Source organism: Anolis sagrei, chromosome 10 (genome assembly GCF_037176765.1).
Source record: "Anolis sagrei isolate rAnoSag1 chromosome 10, rAnoSag1.mat, whole genome shotgun sequence".
NCBI lineage: Eukaryota > Metazoa > Chordata > Lepidosauria > Squamata > Dactyloidae > Anolis > Anolis sagrei.
Window position 1 is genome coordinate 6,761,166 of NC_090030.1, and position 21,772 is coordinate 6,782,937.

Consider the following 21,772-nt stretch of genomic DNA (forward strand, 5'->3'; position numbering starts at 1 on the left):
GGGACCCGCCTACTTGTGTGACCGCATCTCTGTGTACGAACCCACATGATCTCTTCGTTCATCTGGAGAGGCCCTGCTAACAATCCCACCGGCATCGCAAGCGCGATTGGTGGGGATGAAGGATAGGGCTTTCTTGGTGGTGGCCCCCCGACTCTGGAACTCTCTCCCTAAGGACATCAGGCAGGCCCCGTCGCTAGCAATCTTTAGGAGGAGCTTGAAAATGTGGTTGTTTTAGTGTGCCTTTCCAGAATAAGGAAACTCCTAGCATTATGTCCCAATGCACTTTATCAGAGATCTAGGATACCTATATGCCCATCCCCCTCCAAACACCCCACCTGGTCATGCCCAGCACTTTTTAATTTTAATTATTACATTTGGCCCTGCCAGTGATTTTAATTGTGTCATTGCATGTTGTTAATGCTATTGTTTTGTTTTTTGAGTTATTATGCTGTTTGTTGTGCTGTTGTCTTATTATTGTATTTGGGCTCGGCCTCTTGTAAGCCGCACCGAGTCCTCCGAGAGATGGTAGCAGGGTACAAATAAAGGATTATTATTATTATTATTATTATTATTATTATTATTATTATATGATGTTCAAAGCTAGCTGTGGTGGCCAGACAACAAACTCCCACAAAAGCATGCATAAGAAAGCCTTATGCATAAGAAAGAAAGTTCTCTGTGGTTTGTGTAATCACTGTTCAGGCCACAAAATGGTTTCAGGATTTTGCTGTATTTTGCAATATAGCCAACACAACTCTCCCAGGATATGTTTTCTGAATCTCACGATACCACATTTTGGCCACAAAATGAGAATTCTAAACCTGAAGGAGCCAAGGGACTGAGATTTATCTATATAAGGTTTCTATTTCCAACATATAAACTGTTAGCTGAGATAAAGGTAGAAGATACTAAGCCAGTATCAGTGATGAAGGAAGATTAAACTATTATTTGATTTAACTTGATTAAATTGGGTAGAAATGGATCACAGCTAATCACCTCACAACAAAGGATTCCCTCGGGCAGTAACAAGGCACACCTAAAAACTGTCAGGCCATCAAATGCTAATCAAGGTGGCCAATTGAAACATTCACACCTAGCTGTGTCCCTGCCTGCTTCTCAAGCTCGGCTGGCGGGGACGAGAGATAGGGCCTTCTCGGTGGTGGCTCCTCGGCTGTGGAACGCCCTTACTACGGACATTAGACTAGCACCATCTCTAATGGTATTCCGCAAAAAAGTGAAGACCTGGCTGTTTGAGCAGGCGTTCCAATAATTAGTGCAATGATTGGTTAATGAACACTGGAATGGAACAATGGATGACGAATCTGGAACATGTTTTTGATGATGAGACGACAGTGAATGGGTATTGTAGTAACTGTTTATTAATTGTGTAATGTGTTAGGTTGTTAACTGTTTCTATACTGTAGCACTGAATTTTTGCTGTTCGTATTTGTTGTGAACCGCTGTGAGTCGCCTTCGGGCTGAGAACAGCGGTATATAAGTAAGGAAAATAAATAAATAATAATAGCTGCAACAGACAAAAGTTCTTTCTCCCATCCTGAACTTTCCACAGAGATATAAACCCAATTTTCCTAGTTTCCAACAGACCTCACAACCTCGGAGGATGCCTGCCCCAGATGCAGGTGAAATGTCAGGAGAGAATGCTTCTAGGACATGGCCATACAGCCTGAAAAACTTACAACATACCACCAAACATTATATTGTTAAGTTCAGAAGCAAAATGTCCTAGGCACATCTTTAGAGGAGAAAGATGCAGAAGAAGACCTTTTTTCTTTCCTTTGCAACTTACAGAGTTATCAAATGAATACGCATACACACGTATACATACACATAGATATGCCCTGAGCACACATAGACACTTTTCTGCTCCAACACAAAGGTCAGAAGTTGCCAGCATGGCAATTCTCAGAAGATCTAACACAGTCCAAAGGCAAACATTCAGATATTGATTTTTCACAGGCTGTAAATGTGTAGCCATGAAGCTTAACTAGCCTAAAAATGAGCACTTTAAATATTTATGAATTGCCAGCCAGCTGAATGTGAATGGCTGGCAGACCATGGTATATCTAAGACTGAAACTTAGATTTTGGTCATTTCTGTTTTTGGAAGGTGGTATTACATTATAGTCACCTTTGCCCACTGATTCAATATCCATGGTTGTACTTACACATGGTTAAAAAGACCAAATTCCCAACCCTGGAGGATCTAGGGTCTGCCAATGCTAGTCTATGGCATACATCTGACCCAAGAATAACACTGCCCAACACACATTTTGATGCCTCAAATGTTAGCCCTGTTTCTGGGTATATGTGGCCTGCTGATTCCAAAAATGGCACCAGTTTTCTCCTATCAGCTCTAAGTTTTGAGATACATAACATATGTTATCTACCTGATACCATCTGCTCACCCATAGAAAATCATAACCCTGTCTTAGAAAGTAGAACTTGTGGCCTATCCAGTACACGTTTCTGAATCAGTGCCAAAATAACCCCAAGAGCAGGTCTACAAACCAAGACACACCAAGAAAAAAATTGGGTTAGGCTGTGTAATCAGCCCTCTGTATCCACAGATTATATATTATCTACCAGTTGGGAACAAGAGGGAGTTTAATTTTCATTTTCACTTTAGGTTTCAAATGCCTAAAAACAGACTAATCTCAATCTCACTGCAGATGATCCTCCACATCTTCAAAGGATCAAATTCTTTGACTGTTCTGGCCCAACTTACCTGTCTGAATGAATCTCCCTTTATGAGTCAATTAGAGCCTTAAGATCTGCTGGGGAGGGCCTGCTCTTGGTCCCACTTCCTTCACAAGTGCGATTTGTGGGGACGGGAGAAAGGGCCTTCTCAGTGGTGGCTCCTCAGCTATGGAATTCCCTCCCCAGTGACATTAGACTGGCTCCATTTCTCCTGGTTTTCAGGAAAAAGTTAAAAACTTGCCTTGGACCACAAGAAGATCCAACCAGTCCATACTTCAGGAAATAAAACCAGACTTCTCATTGAAGGGAAGGATATTAGAGGCCAAGGTGAAGCCCTTTGGCCACATCATGAGAAGACAGGAAAGCTTAGAGAAGACAGTGACGCTGGGGAAAATGGAAGGAAAAAGGAAGAGGGGCCGATCAAGGGCAAGGTGGGTAGATGGTATCCTTGAAGTGACTGGCTTGACTCTGAAGGAGCTGAGGGTGGTGATGGCCAACTGGGAACTGTAGTGTGGGCTGGTCCATGAGGTCACGAAGAGTCGGAAGCGACTGAACAAATAAACAATAAATTCAGCAAATAGTGTAATATGAAATCCAATTGGATTTTTTTTTCATGTCAGGAGTGACTTGTGGTGTGAGAGAATTGGCTATCTGCAAGGACATAGCCCATGGAATGCCTGGATGTTTTTGTTTTTTTTTTATTTTTTCCATCCTTGTGGGGGACTTCTCTCATGTCCCCGCATGGGGAGCTGGAGCTGACAGAGGGAGCTCATCTGCACTTTCCCTGGATTTGTCAGTCTTCAGTCCTGCCATGGGTTTAACCCATTTTGCCAGCGGGGGCTCCTTGATTGGAATTGTAGCAGCTTTTATTTTATTTGTCATGTCAGGGCAACCAGTCAATTATATTACGTTTCTAACAGAACAAAGCAAACAAACAGACAAAATACAACATTTGTGAGTTTGGTAGTTGATTAAATGTCCTTTGACCAGTATCTAGCCACTTGGAGTGCTTCTGGTGTTGCTGCAAGAAGGTCCTCCGTTGTGCATGTGGCAGGGCTCAGGGTGAATTGCAGCAGGTGGTCAGTGGTTTGCTCTTCTCCACACTCACATGTCGAGGATTCCACTTTGTGGCTCCATTTCTGAAGGTTGGTTCTGCATCTCGTGGTGCCAGAGCGCAGTCTGTTCAGCGCCTTCCAAGTCGCCCAGTCCTCTGTGTGCCCAGGGGGGAGTCTCTCATTTGGTATCAGCCATTGGTTGATGTTCTGGGTTTGAGCCTGCCACTTTTGGACTCTCACTTGCTGAGGTGTTCCAGCGAGTGTCTCTGTAGATCTGAGAAAACTATTTCTAGATTTAAGTTGTTGATGTGCTTGAATAATAGCTACGGGACTTAGCACCATGTATGTTTTTAATCTGTTTTATTCTATTTATATTTTAACTTTTTTTAAAAAAATGATATGTTATATTTATTATTGTATGTGTAATGCAGCACTGAATTTTGCCATGGTCTGTAAGGCGCTCTGAATCCACCTTGAGGTGAGAAGGGCAGTGTATAAATATAGTAAATAAATAAATACATTGACTGCAGCCCATTTGGGCATTACCAAGCACTGAAAATTCATAGCTGATGTCAGAACCCAGATGCCTTAAGAGCCAGACACAGTAAAGTATTCAAAACAACAGTTTATTAAATCAAAGCAAACAGGACTCAGAGACACTTGCTTCAGTGCCTCTGTTCAAAACTTAAAGTTTGCAGCTTGAAAAACAAACTTGGAAAATAAACCGGATTAAACTGGCAAAAAACCTGGATTAAACAAGAGTTTCTTCAAAAGAAGCCAAAATCACACAATTCAAAGATAATGAGCAAACAAAGAGCCGTGAAGAGAAGCCGTCGTCCAAAAGCAGTCCAAAGTCGAAGTAGCCCCAGATGAAGATTCCAAACTCCAAAAGGCAGTGTCGGCGTCAGGAACAGTCCGAGGTCAAAGAGAGAGGAAATCCAAGCCAGTCGGTACACGAAGGAAAGAGCAACCTGCAGTTCCAGGACCCAAGCCCAACAAGAGAAGTGGCAGAGTCCAAGGCACGAATCCAACACATTGCCTATTGCAAAGTTCTATCACTCCAGTGCCTTCATTTGTCCTACAACTTATCATCCGTTGATGAGTTGCCCTCCACCCCATCCTCATTGCTGTCAGCTGGCTTAGCCTCAACAGCTGAACGCCAACGCCCATCCCTCCAACTCTTCCACCTCTTGTCAAGACTTAGATCTCCCCATGAATCCATGGTATCACCAGATTGCCAATCCCCACCAACAAATCCCTCAAAAGTGTCACTGGACATGGGTTGTGTACACACATTCCTGATCTCCTGAACTTGAGTCCAATCCAGTGGTTCTTCTTCATCCTCACTACTCTGAGACCCATTACTTCCAATGAAACCCATGAAATCCTCTTCCTCAGTGGGAGCAGTAAGTATGTCCCGGATCCTCTTTCTCTGACACTCCTCATTCGGCTCTTGCTCCCGAGTAATCCTCTTAACACATCTACTCCCAACTCCTTCCTATTCCTCACTCATTTCACTCTCAGAGAAGCCTTCGAAAGATTCCTCGTCTGTAGGTGACATAAGTATCTCCTGGATTCTCTTCCTTTGCTGCTCTTCATCTAACACCTGGGCACCTCGTTTCCCTCCTCTACCACTCCTACTAGTAGTTGTTGTCATGCGTTAGCATGAGTAGCATGCAGATTGACTCTAGCCCAGTTAACTGTGTGTGTGATGAATTGGCTCATAAAAGAAAAACACACGAGACTTCGGCTTAAAGTAGAAAAGAAAAACATTGAAGTATTGGCAGCATACAAAACAAAATAACAGGATTGCTCTTTCCACAAAAGTAACATGAAACAATATCTTCTGAGAGATATCATTACTCAGCTGTGATAAGCAGGAATCCTTGTCCTCTTCACATGGCTGTGTCTTCGCAGGACATCTGCAGCATAGTCCCCGGCTTTCACAAGGCAGAACGGCACAGAGGCATAGATGCACAATAGCATAAATGCACAATGGCAAAGAACTAAACACACAGTAGTAGGCCTGGGCGGTTTCGTTTCGTTAATTCGTAATTCGTTAATAATTTGTTAATTTTTCCAATTACAAAATGATAACAAACCATTCTGGAGCAATCATTAAAAAAACGAATTTTTAAACACATTTTGTAAATGCTTCGTATTTCGTTATTGTATTCGTTTCGTTATTGTTCTGGGGTCGTTTCGTTATTATTTCCGCATGTCTGGGCCAGTTTTACGGTTTAATTAGTGAAAAAAAATTATAATATCACACCAACAGTCAAGAACAGAGGGGGAGGGAAGCTTCAGAAGTTTTTGGAGGTTTTTTAGCGTATTTCGCGGTCGCGTCCGCCATTAACGAATCGATTCATTATTGTTTCGGAAATCGATTTGTTAATTTTTTGCCATTTACGAAATTTCTTAAATATTGAACTTTTTTAAAAGGAATTTTTTGTAATTATTTTAAATATCGAAACAAAAAAAACCCCCAAATACAAATCAATTTTAGAAACAAATTTTTGCGTTGTTACCCAGGCCTACACAGTAGCTATCTTTATACACATGAAAATAATACTCTCAATTAACTCTTCAATTAACTGAAACAGCTGTAGCACAAACAGCCTTGAACCTTACAGCAACTTAAAGTTATAGCACAAACAACGTTCATCCTTACAACAACTTAGATAAAGTACGTTGCAACCTCTTAGTAGCAACAGTTGTAACGTTGCCAGCAGACTCTACTACAACAGCTGAGGTCTCTTTTCCTGATTGGAGTATAAGACTTTGGTCCATCACTCTTGTAGAAAAACTAACTTATCACATGAAAGCATCAAAGGAACAAATACACAGAGACAAGATTGCTTCAGTTTGCTATCTTGTATTATATAGTCCCTGGGGGCACAGTGGGTTAAACTGCATAGCTGCTGAGCTTGTTGACTGAAAGGTCACAGGTTCAAATCCGGGAAGTGGAATGAGCTTCCGCTATCAGCCTCAGCTTCTGCCAACCTAACAGTTTGAAAACATACAAATGTGAATAGATCAATAGGTACCGCTCAGGCGGGAAGGTAACGGCACTCCATGCAGTCATGCTGGCCACATGACCTTGGAGGTGTCTAGGGACAACACTGGCTCTTCGGCTTGGAAATGGAGATGAGCACCAAACCCCAGAGTCAGACATGACTGGACTTAATGTCAAGGGAAAACCTTTACCTATTATATACAAACTCTGAAACCACATCATTTGAATCTCTGGAATAACACTTGAACTTTTGGATTAACTCATTTAAACTATTCCCAACTGGAGAATGGACATAGAAATAATATGTTTGGCCTTGCTGATATTAAACAGACATAAAGATATTTAATTGAATTAGTTTTTAATTGTTAATTTATTTGCAGTTTTATTTCTCTCCCTCCTTTATTCATAATGGTAGTCAATCTGCTTATTCCCAAAAGCTGGGGGGAAATGACTAGCAAAAATGTAATACCAAGATTAGCAAGACGATAATCAAGGAACAGTGGGAGTAATTGAGGTTGGGAGGGTTAATTTATTTCTGCTCTGTTGCTTTCAAATATGTCCTTTTATAAATCTATTTCAGCTCATATCTATACTCATCAGTGTTTCATTTATTTCTTTTTAAAGGGTTGTGGAAAAGTTTGTTTAAATATTAATGTATGTAATGCTAACTTGCCCTCTGTCACCATGTAGGAATGTAATTCTCCACTAGGTTTCTCCTTGAAGAGAGTAACAAGAAAATTAGTTTCCAAGGGCTATTTGTAACTAGAGATTTATTCTGTGTAGTATGCATGCATTTTTCTTTTTCTCTTTCTTTTTTCTTTTTTGCAGAAAACAGCATTTTCTGCACATTGAATATCATTCTCTATGTGGAACATTTCAATAGTAAAATACTCATTCACTCACAAAAGATGTAGTGCTCTGTGCAGAAAATGATATAAATCAACCTGTGTGGAATGTGTAGAGAATTTTAAAAAAACCCATTACAGAATTTTCTGGAATGAAAACCTTTTTTTCTGTGCATTGAATTTTTAACATATTTTTCATGAAAGACATACTTCTTAGTATATTTTCTTTGCAAGTCACATTTCTAAATGCATGTTAACTTCAAATAAACATTTAAATATGCATTTCAATGCATTTTGAGCAGATAATTGTTTTGCAGATGGGAAGATGTGCAAAATGAAGAGAAGAACGAATAGTCCATCAGCTGTGCAAAAATTATGTTCAGATCACAATTCATGAAAGTGAATTTTTTCAGACACAGACAAAAAGAAAGTGAGATATCTTTTCTCAGATAGCATTGGAAGTTTAGGCAGTTTAGAAGACTTTTCACATCATTCCATATACATATACTAGACCTGGGTAACAACAAAAAAAATTGTTTCAAAAATCGATTCGTTTTTTGGGGGGTTTTGCGTTTCGATATTTAAAAGAATTCCGATTTTTTTTTAAAAAAAGTTTGATATTTAAGAAATTTCGTAAATGTTAAAAAAATTACGAAACATTAACGAAACAAATACGAAACAATAACGAATCGATTCGTTAATGGCGGACGCGACCGCGCAATACGCTAAAAAACCTCCATATGGGACAGGGGGAACTTCTGAAGCTTCCCTCTCCCTCTGTTGTTGACTGTTGGTATGATATTTATAATTTTTTTCACTAATTAAACAAAAAACAAGTATAAGACTTGCCCCAGACATGTGGAAATAATAACGAAACGACCTCAAACCAATAACGAAACGAATACATAACGAATCCGAAGCATTTATGAAACGAATTTAAAAATTCGTTTCATTTTTAAGTTGCTCCAGAATGGTTCGTTATCGCTTCGTTATCAAAAAAATAACGAATTTTTAACGAATTACGAATTAACGAAACGAAACCGCCCAGCCCTAACATATACATATACAAACTACAAGAAAGGAGACTCCACCTGAACATGAGGAAGAACTTCCTGACTGTGAGAGCCATTCAGCAGTGGAACTCTCTGCCCCGGAGTGTGGTGGAGGCTCCTTCTTTGGAGGCTTTTAAACAGAGGCTGGATGGCCATCTGTCAGGGGTGCTTTGAATGCAATATTCCTGCTTCTTGGCAGAATGGGGTTGGACTGGATGTCCCAGGAGGTCTCTTCCAACTCTATGATTCTATAATTCTATGATTTTATATATTTTCCTTCTGCAGAATCAAAGTAGACAATATTTTTCAACATTGGAGCAAAGGTTGATTGTATAAGATGTAAATGACCCAGTACCAAGACATCTCTAGATCACTAGAGCTGACTTTTTTTAGTCATAAGAAAATGAATTTCAACCAGGAATTCGTGGAAGAAGGGTTAGACTAACACCTAATTCATTATTTGCCTTCATAGAATGCACATTTTCCATGTGAACTGCACAGCTGAAAGGCAGACTGGCTATTGCTAAGGACAAAGGACCTCCACTGATTTCTTTTGAAATATTATTTCCCTTTTCATCATGAGATTTTGTGGGCCTTTGTAGCATCTGAAATATTGAGACATATAGGGAAAGGGACTGAAAACACAATAATAAAGTACCTAATAGATAACTGGAAAAACCCAGCATGACATGAGTAAGTGTTAATTCTTAAATATTCAAAAAATAACAACAACAACCTGTCAGCTGCAAAAGGCCACTGTTCTCAGATCTGCACACATTATTTGGAGATACATCACAGTCCCAGACACTTGGGAAGTGTCCAGTGTTTGATCCGATACAAAAGCCAGCACAATGATCTTGTTTGCTGTGTACTCATCTTGGTAAAAGGGCACCCCATGCAGACATGTCAACAATAGATCGGAGAAGGCTACGGCCAAAGCAGGCTCCTTCGGCATAGAAACATGGAACAACAGCACCTCCCTATGGCCAGAAGTTGAGCATCACCTCCAGATGCCAGAAATGGAAAAAAAGGGAGAAGACCTTTATCTTATTTGTATATTTGTGATTGTTCATATGAAAAGCCATTGAATGTTTGTCTTATATGTACTGTAATCTGCTCTGAGTCCCTCTGGGGAGATAAAGCGGAATATAAACAAAGTGTATTATTATTATTCACTGTCAATGAACACGTGAAAGACATGCATTCCGAATGCATATCAATTCGAAGGGACCAGAAAGAAGTAGTTCAAGCTAGAAAGCAGAGGGTAGAATAGGTGTGAGGATAATTTTGTGGTTCAGTTGAAACCATGATTGGCACCATCTTTCTAATTTCCTTCACCTTGAATAAAATCCCCAGCGGAATGAGTATGACAATGTTTAGGTTACCTTGAAATGGAAAGTGAGCTGAAAGTATAAACTAAGATTAAGAGTTCCCCAAATGCTTATATTTTTAAATGTAGTTGCAACTGTCAAATTGAAATGAAAGAGAACTGTGTTATCTGCAATCAAGCCTCATTCAGTAGCTTCAAATGAGACAATTGTATGGCTGTTTACTTGAAAATTGCACTGTGAAATGTTTCCCATTTAAGAATGCATAAGACCAAAATCTTCCCACCGGGAGGAAACCTGCAAATTTTCTCAGCTGCAACGAGAAAGGGTGTTTTGACAGGTTTGGGCATCCTATGAGATCAACCAAAATGAGTTTTTTCACACTTTGTGAAAATATTTCTCATTTAAAAAAATAACAACTTTGTGTTGTGAAACAATACTAGGGGCATGAAGAAACACATATCTTGCAAAAGTCCCTAAATATGAAATATCATGCAAAATGATTTTTTTTATTATTTTATTAGGTTTTATCATAATACAATGAAAGAGTGGGAACAATAACCGTAAAGAGAAAAGAGAGAAAGATAGAGTCATATAAGAAAGAGGGAAAAAAGCAACATAGAATTGTACAAAAAGTACAAAAATAGAAGAAAAAAAGGGGAGGGGAAGAGAAAAAAGAGAAAAAAATAGACTTCCATTCCATCTTCTTGGATAGTATCTTCCTGTTACTAAAAAAAAAAAATGCTTAAAAAATTGTCTCTCGTGTCCTTTATTTTTTCAAGTTCTCCAAATAGTCATGAAGAGAGTCCCAATTCGTTCTTTTTAAAGTATTACCAGTATTTTTCTTCAACAGAAAAGTCAATTCATCCATATCCTTTATTTCCCTAATTTTTTCTACCCACCCTTCTACAGGTAGGTTTAATTTTTGTTTCCATTCTCTTGCGAAAACAATCCTGGCGGCAGTCATAATATATGTAAAAAGTTTATCTTCTTGTTCATTTAATTGTAAGTCTGAATCTGTAAACCCTAATAGATAATACTCTGGTTTCTTTATAAAGTTTATTTTTAAAATCTTTTCTGTTTCTTCATGCATCTCTGTCCAATATTTGGTTGCTACTCAAACTTCATCTCATAACTTCATCTTTTGGAAGCAAAGTTCCTGAGATTGTGTGTTCTTATATGTAATGATTTGAGGAATTGCATGTCACTAAAGCCCGGTGGCGCAGTGGGTTAAAGCACTGAGCTGCTGAGCTTGTTGATCGAAAGGTCGCAGGTTCGATTCTGGGGAGCGGCGTGAGCTTCCGCTGTCAGCCCTAGCTTCTGCCAAACTAGCAGTTCGAAAACATGCAAATGTGAGTAGATCAATAGGTACCGCTCCAGCGGGAAGGTAACGGCGCTCCATGCAGCCATGCTGGCCACATGACCTTGGAGGTGTCTACGGACAACGCTGGCTCTTCGGCTTAGAAATGGAGATGAGCACCACCCCCCAGAGTCAGACATGACTGGACTTAGTGTCAGGGGACTACCTTTACCTTTACCTTTAAAGCATAACTAGGGGCAGAAATAATATTCATTAGTATTTCCAGTTACCATGTTTTTGTATAAAAGAGAACACTCCAACAACAAGAGAAAAGGGGTCAAGAGATTCTTTACAGTTTAGGATATTTTTCACAAAATTCTGTTATATAAGAAATGCATGTGGCCATTTCCTCCCAAAATTCATTCAACAATATCCTAGTTATCCATGAAGGCAGCACTGGGGTTCTTTATGTATTCACTTGTGTGAAGAAGATCACTTATCTCTTGGACTGAAGCCTTCAGATCGGAATCGGCATTTGATGGAAGTCTCTGACAATTTCTCAGGCGCTGGGACATCTTGTCAAACTCATTAGGCTAACTACTCCTTTCATAGTGGAGCAGTATGCAGCTGGCCTTTTCTGCTTTTGACATTTTGCTACAGCTTCTCTTTCTCCCAGCCTGTGAGCAGCTCTGAAGCTGGGACAAGATTGGCAGAACACAGTCTCTCAGCTCATATGGCCATACAAAAATAAGAAAACTCACCATTTGACATTTCAGCTTGAAAAAGGCACATTCTTCCAATTTTCTTTAGACTTGCCACAAACTCTTAAGCATATTCTTTGTTTAATAAGTTCGACAAAGATTGCACTGCCAAGTTTTCTTTCTATTGTCACTATTTTATGATGGGGGACTTCACTGATTTTAATAAAAATTGCCCATGAGGCCTTTGCAATGTGACTAAAGATGTGAGACTAGCAAGTGATTGGTGCCCATTTCAGATCCATGCCCACTTTTAGAAGCTTCCTAGTCCTGGAATCTTCAAATTCCTTGAGATCTTCTAACAAAATCTATATATGTTTGTAAGAACCCTTTCTGGGTCATGAGCTGTTGAAATATACAGGGTGCTAATGAGTAGAGATGTGAATTGGTTTTGGAATAAATTAAAGCTGAACTAAATGGGAACCCATTTTATTCAGTTTTCATTAATTTTAGATTCTTATATAAGGACTCCTTTTGTTCTTCATTCATACTATTCTAGGGCTGGACAGATAACCTGTTCATAGTCCAACGGGCGGCAGCCAGATTTATCTCACCACTCCTCTGCTACGTCAGCTCCACTGGCTGCCGATCCAGTTCCGAGCACAATTCAAAGTGCTGGTTTTGACCTTTAAAACCCTCTACGGCACCGGCCCAGTGTACTTGTCCGAACGTATCTCCCTCTATGTCCCACCACGGAGTTTAAGATCTTCTGGGGAGGCCCTGCTCTCAGCCCCACCTTTATCACAAGTGAGACTGGTGGGGACGAGAGACAGGGCCTTCTCAGTGGTGGCCCCTCGTCTGTGGAATTCACTCCCCGTGGAAATTAGGTTGTCAACATCCCTCCTCTCCTTCAGGAGAAAGCTGAAGACATGGATATGGGACCAGGCATTTGGGTAGTCTGGCAGGGTAACAAGGTAATGATGGCTAGAGTTGGAAAGAACTATGGCAATGATAAACGGATTGACGGATTTTAGAACACGATGAACGCGGGCTATAGAGTGGTTTTAGTTCATATTGTACTGTATTAATTGTCTGTTTTAATCTACTGTGTGAATGCTATTGCATTTTATTGTAATTGTGGGCATCAAATTGTGCCGGATGTAAGCCGCCTTGAGTCCCCCCAGGGGGTGAGAAAGGTGGGGTACAAATGACTTAAATAAATAAATAAAAAATAAATAAATAAATACCTTCCTTTGGAATCTAAGAGAACAATTATTCCTGAAACTGGGCATTTGTCTCATCCAAAACTCCCAGCACATGGTATCCATATCAAAAAATAAAGTAGTTAACAATGAGGGATGCTATTTGTGTATGTGCAGTGTTTTCCAGAATGCATGTCCCATTGCTAGTGTATTTCTTTTGTTTTAATATTTGGTCATTTGCTTTCAGAGAACATTATCCAATCTAAATCTTCATCTGTCTGGTGGGCCTGTTGTACATGCTTACAATAAGGTCAATGTTGTTTCTGTCCTTTAATTTTTACCCAAAAGTCCTCAACCAATTTCCCATGTTATACATTATGAGTCCTTTTACCGATGTTCACATCCTTGACATGCAATGCTACTCGTCATAATTTTTTGTTTGGTCTATTTCTTTGAATTAGATGATGCCCTTTTATTACTGCATTCCTAGCATGAGATTCATCCTACAATGTTTCAGTTATGACAAATCTTATTTATCTTCCTCTGTTAAAAGTACAAGTTCATCTTATTTATTCCCTATTCTCATCTAAGACCATGTATCATTCTCTACAGCCAATTCCTTTTTGTTGTTTATTTTTTGTCCATCATGGGATACATTTACTATTGGTCCAATCACTCTGTGTCATTAAGTCCTTTTCATCAGTGCTTGGTATTGTCCTGCTCTGTGAACCATCACCTTCCCTGTTCCCATTACTCAGTTTAAATCCTTCCTAATTAGATTTGAAAAACTGCTAGAATCATCTTATTTCTAATTGTGGGCAAGAAGTACCTGTCTAGGGTTACTTGTTACATCTAACGAATGTAAGCAGGGCCTAGGGTTACAGCCTGTGTTGGACGGGGTTACACGCCCCCTGAAGACACAGGTTCGCAGCTTGGGAGTGATCCTGGACTCATCGCTGAGCCTGCAACCCCAGGTCTCGGCGGTGACCAGGGGAGCATTTGCACAGTTAAAACTTGTGCGCCAGCTGCGCCCGTACCTTCGGAAGTCTGACTTGGCCATGACAGTCCATGCTCTGGTTACATCCTGTATAGATTACTATATGTGGGGTTGCCTTTGAAGACTGTTCAGAAGCTTCAAATGCTCCAACGGGCGGCAGCCAGGCTGCTAATAGGAGCAGCACTCAGGGAGTATGCAACTCCTCTGTTGTGCCAGCTCCACTGGCTGCCAATCTGCTTCTGGGCACAATTCAAAGTGCTGGCTTTAGCCTATAAAGCCCTAAATGGTTTCAGTCCAACTTACCTATCCAAATGTATCTCTCCTTACAAACCATCTAGAACACTAAGATCTTCTGGGGAGGTCCTGCTCTTGCTCTTGCCTTCCTCACAGATGCGTCTGGTGGGGACGAGAGACAGGGTCTTCTCAGTGGTGGCCCCTTGACTGTGGAACGCCCTGTGGATCGGCCCCCTCCCTCCTGTCCTTCTGAAGAATGGTGAAAACCTAGCTTTTTGGAACAGGCTTTCCCAAATATGGCATAGATATATGATATTATGGACAACTGATGAGGCAACTGGACAATGATTTGAGATGGAGATGCTTTGATAATGTTTTTAAATGCTGTGTATGATTTTTATGTTTTTATAGTTCTGTTAGCATTTTAATGTATTGTTTGTTGTTGTTCATTCGTTCAGTCATCTCCGACTCTTTGTGACCTCATGGACCATCCCACGCCAGAGCTTCCTGTCTGCCGTCACCACCCCCAGCTCCTTCAAGGTCAGTCCAATCACTTCAAGGATGCCATCCTGGATTCATCGTTGAGCCTGGATCCCCAGGTTTCGGCGGTGACCAGGGGAGCCTTTGCACAGCTTAGGCTCGTGCGCCAGCTGCGCCCATACCTTGGGAAGTCTGACTTGGCCACGGTAGTACACGCTCTGGTCACATCCCGCTTGGACTACTGCAACGCTCTCTACGTGGGGCTGCCCTTGAAGACGGCCAGGAAGCTCCAGCTAGTCCAGCGCTCGGCGGCCATGTTACTAACGGGAGCGGGACGCAGGGAGCACACAACGCCCTTGCTGTACCAGCTCCACTGGCTGCCGATTTGCTACCGGGCCCAATTCAAGGTGCTGGTGTTCGCCTACAAAGCCCTAAACGGTTCCGGCCCAAAATACCTGTCTGACCGCATCTCGGCCTATGAGCCCACAAGGACTTTAAGATCGTCCAGGGAGGCCCTTCTCTCGATCCCGCCCACCTCTCAGGCACGCCTGGCGGGGACTAGGGATAGGGCCTTCTCGGTGGTGGCCCTCCGGCTGTGGAACACCCTCCCTGTGGACATCAGAGTGGCGCCCTCCCTCATGACATTCCGCAAAAAACTAAAGACATGGCTCTTTGAGAAGGCGTTTGTGTAAGTGCAGCAACAATTGGCAATGACGATTAGAATGGAACATGGATAATGAGATTCGGATTGCGATTCAACGATGAGACGTGGCGAATGCTTTAGTATAAATGTATTCTTGATAGTATTGTTGTTTATTGTTGTTGTGTAATTGCTTTATTGAAATTGTACCTGGTTTTTATATGTTGTACACCGCCGTGAGTCGCCCTATGGCTGAGAAGGGCGGTCTACAAATGTAGTAAATAAATAAATAAATAAATCCATCCATCTTGCCCTTGGTCGGCCCCTCTTCCTTTTACCTTCCACTTTCCCCAGCATCATTGTCTTCTCTAGGCTTTGCTGTCTCCTCATGATGTGGCCAAAGTACTTCAACTTTGTCTCTAGTATCCTTCCCTCCAGTGAGCAGTCAGGCTTTATTTCCTGGAGGATGGACTGGTTGGATCTTCTCACAGTCCAAGGCACTCTCAGAACTTTCCTCCAACACCACAGCTCAAAAGCCTCTCTCTTCCTTCGCTCAGCCTTCCCTAAGGTCCAGCTCTCACATCCGTAGGTGACTACAGGGAATACCATGGCTTTGACTAGGCAATGGATCTTTGTTGCCAGTCTGATGTCTCTACTCTTTACTATTTTATCGAGACTGGACATTGCTCTCCTCCCTAGAAGGAGGCGTCTCCTGATTTCCTGGCCACAGTCTGCATCTGCAGTCATCTTTGCACCTAGAGATACAAAGTCTGTCACGGCCTCCACATTTTCTCCCTCTATTTCCCAGTTGTCAATCACTCTTGTTGCCATAATCTTGGTTTTTTTGATGTTTAGCTGCAACCCGGCTTTTGCGCTTTCTTCTTTCACCTTGATTAGAAGGCTCCTCAACTCCTCCTCGCTTTCGGCCATCAGAGTGGTGTCATCTGCATGTCTGAGGTTTTTAATGTATTAATGTATTAATGATTGTTTATTTTGTTGTAACTGCTCTGGCATTGAATTGTTGACCTTGGGTTGAGAGGGGTGGTATATAAATGTAGTAAATAAATAGTAAATAAATTATCATATACTAATGAGCATGAGCAAGCCAGATGGCATGGCATGTTCATAAATGTTTGCAATTTTTAAAAAGCAGAATATTTGTAGTCCAGACGCTGTAAAAGAGTAAACATTTGTGGCTTAAATTTCTCACAGGGGCCCATCCATTTAGGTAGTGCAAAGGAATCAAGGGTCAACAAGTTCAAATGCAAGATGTCTGAAAAGAGGGCAAAGGACTCCAAAGGGACCCAAAAGAGAAAGCTGGAGGAAATTTAGATGAAGGAGAAGGAAAAGTGAGCAAGAGGGCAGCACAGAAAGAGAAGCGGGCGATTTCATATATTGACTTGAATTAACCAGACAAATCTTTGGCCTCAAAGTTCTAGTGTGTACAGTAATTCCCCAGATTCACCTGCTCCGTTTTCCCCAAAGTGCAAGTGATCATAGACAGTGTCAAAAGCTAAGATTAGTCTGGAATGAGGTGACACAATCAATCAATTTATACTCTACTAATCCCATTTTAGAAGTCAATCCTTCAGCACTAAGAGGCTCTCACAATTAACCCTGCTCTGAAACCTGACCTTTCTTAAACCTGACCACAGACGTTTAAGGGCAAAGGCTGAGCGTTTAAAGTTTGATCCCCCCCCCCCCCACACACACACACACACACATACACACAGAAGTAGACACTATAACAAAGTCAATAGAGTAAGAAATGTTAAGTTTTTTTAAAAAAAAATAGAAGTGTCCTGGTTTCAGACACAGAATTATGGTATTTCCAGAGCTCTCTAAGCATATGTGAGCTGTGTGCTAAAAACGTCTGGAGAAGCTGGACCATTTCATTTGTTTCCATGGATATAGCCACCACTACATTTTGATGGAGGTGTGTGTGTGCTCATTTGCACAACCCTCTATCAAAATGAATGGAACATGCTTTCATATGCTGGAAGGGTCAGATAATGGGACAACTGTTCTGACTTGATCCCAGGAAGATGACTAGAACCAGCGGATGGGAACGTACAGAGACACTTCCATTAATCTTCTGAATCATAAAAGGTGTTTTAATGGTTTGCCCTAGTACACAGTGATGCAACCTGCACTCAGGCAAATGTTTATTTATTTATTTATTATTTACTTCATTTATATACCGCTTTTCTCAGCCCTCAGGCAACACAACAGCAAAATTCAATGCAAAAACATCACAAAATGAATATGGGACAGTTAAAAACAGTAGCATCATCAGCGTTTAAACATCAATATAACAATCATTAGCGTCTCATCAGTAAAATCAGAATCCAATCTCATCATCCATTATTCCGTATTCCTATATTCAATTACACTGCTTAATCGAATGCTTGTTTGAACAGCCAGGTCTTCACTTTCCTCTGAAACGCCAACAGGGAAAGGGCCGATCTGATATCTGTAGGAAGGGCGTTCCACAGCCGAGGGGCCACCACTGAGAAGGCCCTGTCTCTTGTCCCCGCCAGGTGCACCTGTGATACAGGCAGGACCGAGAGCAGGGCCTCCCCAGATGATCTTAATGTCCTAGTTGGTTCATAGGAGGAGATGCGTTCAGAGAGGTAAGTAGGGCCAGAACCGTTTAGGGCTTTATAGGCTAATGCCAGCACTTTGAATTGCGCTCGGTAGCAAACTGGCAGCCAGTAAAGCTGGCGCAACAGAGGAGTTGTATGCTCCCTGAGTGCCGCTCCTGTTAGCAACCTGGCTACCGAACGCTGGACCATTTAAAGCTTCAGAGCAGTCTTCAAAGGCAACCCCACGTAGAGAGCGTTGCAGTAGTCTATACGGGATGTAACCAGAGCGTGGACTACCATGGCCAAGTCAGACTTCCCAAGGTACGGGCTGGATTCAGCGTTTTATCTTATATGATTGTGAAAATAATAAGATGGAGGCCTAAATCTTATTGGTTAGTCCCAACTAGTGAAGAACTATTGAATGAAATGTTAGTCATTGAGCAAACATATAGGTAAATCCCATTAATTAAGCCTAACTAACAGAAGCTTTTGAACTGTGGTGTTGGAGGAAAATTCTGAGAGTGCCTTGGACCGCAAGAAGGTCCAACCAATCCATAATTCAGAAAATAAAGCCCAACTGCTTATTGGGGAGAAAGATATGAGAGGCAAAGATGAAGTCCTTTGGCCACATAATGAGAAGACAGAAAAGCTTGGAGAAGAGAATGAAGCTGGGGAAAATGGAAGGGAAAAGGAAAATGGGCCCACCAAGGTCAAGATGGAGGGATGGTATCCTTGAAGTGACTGGCTTGACTCTGAAGGGGCTGGAGGTGGTGACGGCTGACTGGGAACTCTAGTGTGGGCTGGTCCATGAGGTCACGAAGAGTTGGAAGCGACTGAACAAATAAACAACAAATTCAGGGAATAGTATAATATGGAATCCAACTGCATTTGTTTTTTTTTTCATGTCAGGAGTGACTTGTGGTGTGAGAGAATTGGCTGTCTGCAAGGACATTGCCCAGGGAATGCCTGGATGTTTTTTGATGTTTTCCCATCCTTGTGGGAGACTTCTCTCGTCCCCGCATGGGAAGCTGGAGCTGACAGAGGGAGCTCATCTGCACTTTCCCTGGATTTGTCAGTCTTCAGTCCTGCCAGCATAAGGGTTTAACCCATTTTGCCACCGGGGGCTCCTGTTGGGGTTCAGCCTGAGTTTGAACTTGAACCTGATTCTCTGTTTGTTCCTCCTGATGCTAATCAAAATATATTTACTGATGCTAATGAAAATGTATCTCTTGATGCCAATGCTCCTGAAATTAGTGAGGAAGAAACTTCTGTAGGTTTGGGAAATGCCAATGTTCCTGAAATTAGTGAGGAAGGAAAATGAAATGGAAAATGAAAGTACCAGTGTTCATGAGAATGTTTCAGAGGGAAGCCATAACCTTTCACTCCCTTCTGCACCTGGTAACTTTAATGAGAACAGAAGGGGCCAGATTTGGCAAGACAGAAGTAAATCACTCAGCTTGCGTAGGTCTTCCCGATTAAAAGAAATACAAACAACGGCTTCAAAGCAGAGGGGCGGTTCACGGAACCAATTCTTAGGCTTTAAGTGCCTTCCGTCGGGCTGACTTTCTCAGTTCAGGCATCGTTTCTGATTGAGGAAGACCTTGGCAGTTCTCCCGGTTTCCCTGGCCATGGTCTTGAAAGATTTCTAGGATATCAAGCATGGTTAGTGGATTGCTAACAGGTTCCAGTATTTTACAGTGTGGCTTTGGGTTTTGTTTTGTCCATTTAAATTCATGTTTGCTGATTTTGCTGTGGCTTTTGACTTGCATTTTTCCTTTATTTTGTAACCATTTTTTTTCAATAAAAAGGATTGTTTTTCACAGTCAAGTGTGGTAGATAGTTATTTTAGGGCCTCGTTCCCTGCTCTGGATTGCAACAGCTTCTCGATTAGAATTGTAGCTTGACTCTGAAGGAACTGGGGGTGGTGATGGTCGACAGGAAGCTCTAGTGTGGGCTGGTCCATGAGGTCACAAAGAGTCGGAATCAACTGAATGAATAAAAAACAAAACAAAACTCAAAGTGCCTTAACATAAAAGCATCAGCAAACCATTTAAAACAGTGATTCTCACCCCTGTGGGTCCCTTCAACTCCCAGACATCCTAACAGGTGGTAAACTGGCTGAGAATTCTGGGAGTTGTAAGCCAAGACACCTGGGGGGACACACAGTTGAGAACCGCTGATTTAAAATATACAAACGTACGAACATTAAAACAGAACAATTATTTTATTTTTCTGTATATTTTGGACGAAAATGTACAAAAATGTGCCTGAGACTAACAATAAAGAAGCTTACCATCAACTTGAATTGAGAATAATGCCTTTTGAGTCATTTTATTTACCAGAAAATCCTTGTGGGAGACTTCTCTCATGCCCCCGCATAGGGAGCTGGAGCTGACAGAGGGAGCTCATCTGCACTTTCCCTGTATTTGTCAGTCTTCAGTCCTGCCAGCATAAGGGTTTAACCCATTTTGCCACCGGGAGCTCCTCGATTGGAATTGTAGCAGCTTGAGATTCCATCTGAACATGAGGAAGAACTTCCTGACTGTGAGAGCCGTTCAGCAGTGGAACTCTCTGAAGTGTGGTGGAGGCTCCTTCTTTGGAGGCTTTTAAACAGAGGCTGGATGGTCATCTGTCAGGGGTGATTTGAACGCAATATTCCTGCTTCTTGGCAGGGGGTTGGACTGGATGGCCCATGAGGTCTCTTCCAACTCTTTGATTCTATGATTCTATGACTCTGAAGGAGCTGGGGGTGGTGATGGTCGACAAGGAGCTCTTGTGTGGGCTGGTCCATGAGGTCACGAAGAGTCGGAATCAAATGAACGAATAAAAAACAAAACAAAACTCAAAGTGCCTTAACATAAAAGCATCAGCAAACCATTTAAAACAGTGATTCTCACCCTGTGGGTCCCCAGATGTTTTGGCCTTCAACTCCCAGACATCCTAATATGTGGTAAACTGGCTGAGAATTCTGGGAGTTGTAAGCCAAGACACCTGAGGGGACCCACAGTTGAGAACAGCTGATTTAAAATATACAAATATACAAACATTAAAACAGGACAATTATTTTATTTTTCTGTACATTTTGGATGAAAATGTACAAAAATGTCCCTGAGACTAACAATAAAGAAGCTTACCATCAACTTGAACTGAGAGTAATGCCTTTTGAGTCATTTTATTTACCAGAAAAGACTGCATCAAATTAGGATTTCCATCCCCAGATGAGACCTGAAAGGCGAATCCCACTGATGCACTACACTAACCGTTCCATGTGTTCCAAAACTGTGTGCCTCCTCCCCGCTTATTACTCCAATGCCTTGCATTTTTGCAGTCATTATGCCCATGGTTGTACTGGTCCATTTAGTTTTCTTGGCAAGGACACTGGGGTGGTTTGCCGTTGCCTTCCCCAGGGATCACGCTTGGTCTGACCTCTCTGCCACGACCATCCCGTCTTGGGTGGCCCTTCACGGTTTCGCTCATTACATCATTGAGGTGCTCAAGCTCCAGCGCCCCGATAAGGCGGTGATCCTTTGCTGGAGCTGGACCTTAGGGAAGGCTGAGTGAAGGAAGATCGATGCTTTTGAGATGTGGTGTTGGAGGAAAGTTCTGAGAGTGCCTTGGACTGC